Source organism: Penaeus japonicus, unplaced genomic scaffold (assembly GCF_977035675.1).
Source record: "Penaeus japonicus unplaced genomic scaffold, GWHDUDI00000001_assembly GWHDUDI00000028, whole genome shotgun sequence".
Classification (NCBI taxonomy): Eukaryota; Metazoa; Arthropoda; class Malacostraca; order Decapoda; family Penaeidae; genus Penaeus; species Penaeus japonicus.
The window spans coordinates 25,917,224-25,924,723 of record NW_028234430.1 but is presented as its reverse complement, the minus strand read 5'-3'; positions in this window follow the sequence as shown (position 1 = coordinate 25,924,723).

The window sequence follows — 7,500 nt, the reverse complement described above, 5'->3', positions numbered from 1 at the left end:
TTGTTGTTCAAGTGATCAGCAGGCTTGTTGTCAATTACTTTTGACAGTAACGAAGAAACTTTCAAGACCTGTTATTTTGGAAACGTTGAAATGTCTATTTCTGTGTGTCGCTCTTTCTGCAATTGTTTATTTTTTTATTTTTTTAGTATTGTGTGTCATTTGATAAACCCGGTAGCGCCTGGTTTATAAATGTATATGTCTTTTTTTACGTATTTTTATTTTCTAATTACTTTTATTATCGTTATATAATACAATCATCACCATTAAAAAAATCCAGATATTTGCCCAGGATGAAGTGACGTTAACTTGTATATGGTTATAATATCCTTCTAAGGCGTTGTTGGCGCGAGGAAAATCCTTCACTACACAATCACACGATCAGATGCCGGCAGGAGAACGTGGAGCGATCCTGCAATGTTGACGCGTTATAGTACTGCATCATCGAAGTCGTCTGTGGCTGGATTAGCATAGGCATTGCGTCAAATTCATCATCTGGCGGGAAGAATGCCAAGTTTGGTAGCATTCGAATTTTCAGGGCAATATCCGCGCCAGTTTCTTGTTTTCCTTGCAACTCCTCACTTGCAACTTGAAATATATGCTTTGAGACATGTGAAAGAAACATTTTTTTTTCTGCTGGGGAAAGACTCGTCAATGGTCCCTCTGGCAGCCGGTTCATAGTCGATGAGAAGCACAGGATTGATATTAACGAGTTGATGGAGATGGTCATATTTTGGTAGAGGGATAGGAGCGCGAGGAAGGGGTCTTTTTGAAGTTAGAGAATTGATAAAGTGCAGCTGGTAGAACAGTTGTGAAACAGCTCAGGTACTATTCTGAATGTTGCTTCATCACCAGCTCAGTCAGTTGGATTCTCCTGTAGCTTGGTCTTATCAACGGTGGAGAGCACAAGCACACACTTATCAGTAAATCCATTATCGTGCAGCATCGCCTGTCATCTTAACCTAAAATGGTACCGAGACGCCAGACAGCGTAGTTGCGCGATTAAACAGTCAGTGTGTGGGCGTGAAACTGTGAGTTCTTGACTACTGCCATTGTATTTGAAAATATCTCCCAATATTACTCGCCGCCACAAAGATCCTTATGGATATACATGGGCGTTGTTAGTGCTTATATCTCCGGATATGGGTGTGTTAATTTGCAGAGCCAACCAACTACTTCATTTCCACAAACATGAACTTTAAGATTGCGAAGCTGACGTTTCTCATATTCATAAGCTACATCATTTGTTATTTCCTTCAGCTCCACATAGATGTAACTTTTTTTGTAAATACTTTCTCTCTGACAAGTACTAAAACTCGCCATACAAGAGCAGAACTCCACAAGACCCACTTGGGAGACAATTGCCTAAATAATTCTTTCAAGTGGGTAGTTTGGTCTAATGGTTTAACTCTGCTCTCTCTGGGTTTTACATTAAGTATGTAGGTTAGAGTCCTGTCAAGAATATTATATATATATCCACGTAACATGTTGTGTGGCATTATTGCATCATACAGACAATAACTTCAATTTACTAGCGCCATGGTGAGGGTAATGAGAAAAATAATGATATACTCAAAGATCTATTCAGATCTGAAGAGGCCGAGGAGAGGGAAGTATACAGTATATAAGAGGGCAAAGGGGAAGCAACAGGGGACGATAAAGGCAGACGAGGACAGGTAAAAAAAAAGATACAAATATGAAAATTCATATTTGGCAACGGTGATAAGATTATATATACATACATACATACATACACACACACACACACACACCATAATATATATTATACAAAAAAGTAATAATAATAATATATATATATTTAGTATATATATATATATATATATATATATATATATACTGTGATATAATATATATATATATATATCTGAAATATATATATATATCTATATTATCTATATATATATATATATAATATATGAGACGATAAAAAAACATTAAAAAAAACAAACATTATTGATGGATGATTCCTCTCGGTGGAAAAGGAATAAAATATGAATTTAACATATATTTGATATAAAATAGATACAATATGGAAATATAAGTATTCTTTTATATATTTTTCCTGTGGATGGCATAAAAAAGAATGCCCAGCTTGTGATATAATCGTATAACGATAAATTCAATATTACATTATAAACATTGTCATCTATTGATTCCGATTTTTGCATAAGAGATGTCAAGTGGAAAGAGAATATCAGTTTTATTAGTTGAGAGATATTGCCGCAAAATTAATTAAATTAATTCTAATATATGCACGCGCGCGCGCGCACACACACACACACACACACACACACAAACACACACACACACAGATATATATATATATATACTACTATTAATATATATATATATATATGTTTTTTTTTTATTTATATTACATAGATATATATATATATATATATATATATATATAGATATATATATATATATATATCTGTAAAGCGGCTCCCACTTAGGTCTTTAATCACCATTGCTGTTATTATATTATCCCCATCATTTAATGGTTCAAAGATCACAAGTCTCACCCAAATCGAGTCGACAAGACCCAAAGGCTGTCCGAGCCTCTTTAAGACAAGTGGTCGGCATTCTAAGATTTTCCTTATTTCTTTGTAATTAGAGGATCAAAGACGTGAAAATGGTATGTCCTTAGAAAGACCAAGAAAAAGTGATTGGAGAAAAAATGTATGTTTTTTTTTTTTTTGCTTATAGTATATCTATGATTTGTTTTTTGTTTTATTTCTTAATGTAATTTGATATCATTTGTTATTTTTTCTTTATTGTATAATAGGATCAGAAGAGCAGGATGTTGTCCTAGTGACAGGGACGAACGGATAGGTATATGATGAGATAGATAGAGGAAAAAAACAATAGTTAGTTACAACTTTTTAAAAACTATTTTGATGGCTTTGGCTTAATAGAGGAACACATTGTAAGGGCATATTCCTTATCTCCGTTTCAACGCTGCTTCGAATAATGACAATTAATGGAAACTAAAATGATGGAAACAATAGTATAATTGATGATGATGATCATAATAATATTAGTATTGTTGATGATGTGATCATAATGATACTGGTAATGATCTGAAAAAAGATAGAAAATAACAAGTATAAAATAAAGAAAACATAAAATGAAATAAAAAGAATGATTACGTTCAAGTTAAAGGAAAGATAAGAGAACAGAGAAGAAAGAGGAAGAAGAAAAGAAGGATGAAAAGGAAAAGAGGAAAACAATCACTGGTTGAACCCCAAAACCCGCTCTCTCCTTCAGGCAAGTCGAGTCACTTTTCATTAAGTCAAGTAAAGCACTTTATCTTATTTTTTCACACACACACAAAAAAACAAAAAAAAACAAATGAGCACTTAATATGAACCGAATTACTTGTTTTTCTTCTTATCCTAAGAACTGGAGGAAAGAAGAATGTGTCTAAAATTTGTCTTCTGAAGTAATGGTTCTCTGCAGGGTCTGCCTGGAGCGACGAGGAGGAATTTGAAGTCTAAAGGGAGGAATTTTAGCCTCGGGAGGAACTGGGGAGGAACTGGGGAGGAACTGGTGGTATATGATGAGGAATGGAGAGCGTTTTGTGTTGAGAAAAATAGCAGGTTATTTGCTGAGAAAACGTCGGCGTGTTGTTTCGTTAAAGAAAAAGTGTTATATGGGATTAAAAGTGCTTTGCTTTTTGAGAAAACAATGATGTTATGGGTATAGGAGAATAGAGTGTTATGCGTTGGGAGAAACAGTATGTTTCTTATACAGGAATAATGAGAGTAGTACGAATGATACAAGTGATAAAAACGACAGATAATCATGGAATAATGAATAATAACACTGGTTATAATAACGATATCGATATTGATAATGAAGATGATATAAACAACATCAACAACAACAATGATGATGACAATAATAACCAAACGGTAACAATGATAATTAACTGTAACAAAAACAAAAATAATTACAATAAAAATAATAGATACATAAATGATAATCTCACATCCTTTTTCGTTTTCTCATATTTCCTAAATCTGCTTTCATCTTTGCTTAATCAGCTTAGATATCCATACTTATTCCATCTCTCTTTACATCACAATCCACACAGATTTATTCGGAACATCCAAAGTTAATGGATTTCGTGCCATGAGCAACTCACACATATTTTTTTTCTTAATCCACCTGTTTTTTTGTTTTTTTTACTTCTCATTTGGTTGACAAACCATTAACCCACCAACAAATGGGAGAAAAAAAATCATTTGGCGGAGGTAACAAACTTAAAAAATAGAAAAAAGAGAAAGTAAAATTACGTAAACCATCGTGCGCACATAACACACACACAAGAGAGATAGATAGATAGATAGAGAGAGAGAGAGAGAGAGAAGAAAGAGAGATAAGGAGAGATAGATAGATATATAGATAGATAGATAGAGAGAGAGAGAATAAAGAGAGAGAAAGAGAGACTGTGGTGGGTGTCTTAGCCTGTCGGAACTAATAACCCACACAAGCTAGGTAGTTGATGCCAGACACAGGATGTATACAGTTCAAGTTTATTCCATAATGCAAAAAGTCTGACGTTATGATACACGATAGATAATATACACTACAGCACAATGATCACAGTAATAAACACTATCACGACACGTATGAACAGGCGGAGAAATCAGGCGTCAGCGGTAGCGCAGTCGATCCCGGTCTGTCTGTATGTTCCAGATATCCCGCTTATATGGAAGGGGTTCCCATCCGCCGTTCCCAGTGGTGGTGATTGCTTTGCTAGTTAGAGTGTGATCCTCATATGATGTTTGTATATTGATCGTTTGCTGTATATAATATCATATATGAGCATGCTATATAATCTCATAAAGACAAGAGAGAGAGTGTGTGTGTGTGTGTGTGTGTGTGAGAGAGAGAGAGAGAGAGAGAGAGAGAGAGAGAGAGAGAGAGAGAGAGAGAGAGAGAGAGAGAGAGAGAGAGAGAGAAAGAAAGAGAGAGAGAGAGCAAGAGAGAGAGAATAGATAGATAATTACTTATTAATAATTAATTAAAATAAAGCAAGAGAGAGAGAAAGAAAGAGAGAGAGAGAGAGAGAGCAAGAGAGAAAGAAAAGATAGATAGATAGATAGATAGAAAGAGAGAGAGAGGGGAAAGAGAACATAACAATAAACAAGAGGTTTGAGTGTATATATGTGTTCTTATATCTATGCCTTTATATGAAAATCCGTATGTTTGCATACAAGGATAAAACAACATACCGACATACAGCTTTTACACAAAGACAAACCGACGTTTCCTATAAGTGGAGAAACCTAAATCCTCCTTCTAAGGGCTAGTCACGATGCCGAAGTGTTTCCAAACTTTGGATACACTTGAGCGAACTGATCTGGATTAAATTCCCTTTAATGGAACTCTAGTTTGACACATAATCCATACAGGCAATTTGAGGAAGCCGCAACAGTATGCCAATTGTTGATATTCCCATGACATTTTATTGTTTTATTTTCTGTTTCAACGAATCCAAGCAGGTTTCAGACCCCAAGTGAGTGGACTTAATTATCATTGGTGCAATCTGTATGTGTGGAAATTGCAAGATAATTTCATACCTGTGGTCCAATAATTGCTATGGGACCAATATACTATATATACATATGATATTTTCAAAGTATGAATAGATAGTGAAGGAAATATCAATACTGTGAATATATGATAAATTGACAAATAAAATGTACAGTAAATCAACCAGCAATTGCACCTACATATTTTGTAATGACGGTCATTTCTGAATATATATATTTAAGTTTGCAATATCGGCTTTTGGTAGATCAACAAGTAACCAAAATGTAAAAATCAAAGAGTTCTCGCATATTGTGTAACTGCCAAATTCAAATGTCTCTATTATTGAAAGAATCTGTATGGATTGCAGTTGCTATAATGATAAAACAATGCTTATTGAATTAATGGACAAAGTAGTGTCGGCTTCTGATGCATATATCTATCTCTAAATCAGCCAATTATGTAATTACACCTATTATTTTATCTCTCATTTAATTTCATACCAGTGAATTTATCTATGTGCTTTACAATTTCTGTGCGTTACCCATGCATGGAATTCTTTACTTCATATAACTTTAATGAGAATTAGTAACCTTTCTATTCTCTTCTTCCTACCTACTTCCGTTTTTCTTTCCCGTCTTTCTCCTCCTGCTCTTCTATCCACTCCTCTGCAATCCACACTGCAATTGTCTGTTGTTCCCCCGTGTCTCCATTAACTCACTAACCTCTTCCCTCTGCGGTTTGACCTGAGATTCGGAAAGAGACAGAGGTCATGAGAAGCTGTACTGGTCGGACTGGAAAACGGGGGGATTGTGTGAACCAGATTAATCAGCGTGACTGATTTTTGAGACGAACCAGCGATGCGAACCAAGAAGAATAATCAACGAGACGTGGTAACGAGGCGAACCAGCAAGATAATGTGGCGAACCAGAAAACTGAATCAGCTAGACAAACCAGTGAGATGAATCAGCTAGGCGAGCCAAAGCGTACACGAGGAACTAGCAAACCAACTAACGAAATAGCAAGACAAATTGACGACACGAACCAGCAAGATAAACCAACGATATGAACCAGCTATGCGAGCCAAAGGAATTACGACAAACCAGCTAACGACCTAACAATATAGCTTGACAAACTGACGACACGAACCAGCGAGACGAGCCAGAGAAGAGAACCACCAAGCCGAGCCAGAACCAACAAGGCAAACCGGCGTGACGAACATACAAATTTATCTTAAAAAAAACACCATTTCATATATATATATATATATATATATATATATATATATATATATATATATATATATGTGTGTGTGTGTGTGTGTGTGTGTGTGTGTGTGTGTGTGTGTGTGTGTATACATGTACATACACCCCCACCCCCACACCCCCACACACTCACCCCCCCATATATTATATATATATATATATATGCATATATATATATGCATATATATAAACAGTATATTCCTTCAATAGGACATCATCTACTTTTGAACGGAATGAATGCAAAAAAAAAAAAAAATAAATAAAATAATGATAATAAAAAAGAAAAAATAATAATAAAAGAAAAAAATAAAAATAAAAATAAAGATGTCATAGTGACGCTGAGGCTGTCCTTCTGACATCCCTCACTTTCCCTAAAATACAGAGTCACGTTGAACCTCGCATGTAAAACGATTCATAGATCGGATGGAAATCGGGATGACTTGGCGAACCCTGGTCTTTAGCCTCGTTAGTGCGAGCTCACAGGTCACAGATTTCGGAAGTTGCATGGAGTGTGTGTGGAGGGGGGGTGGGGGGGGGGTGAGTGGATAAAGTGGGGGGGGGGGGCGGAATCGCGGCTGTATATTGAGGTTTCTGCTGAATGAGGATAACGGTCCATGGAAATGTTTCGGAATTATTATTATTATTATTTTTTTTTATTTTATTTTATAAGGGGCGA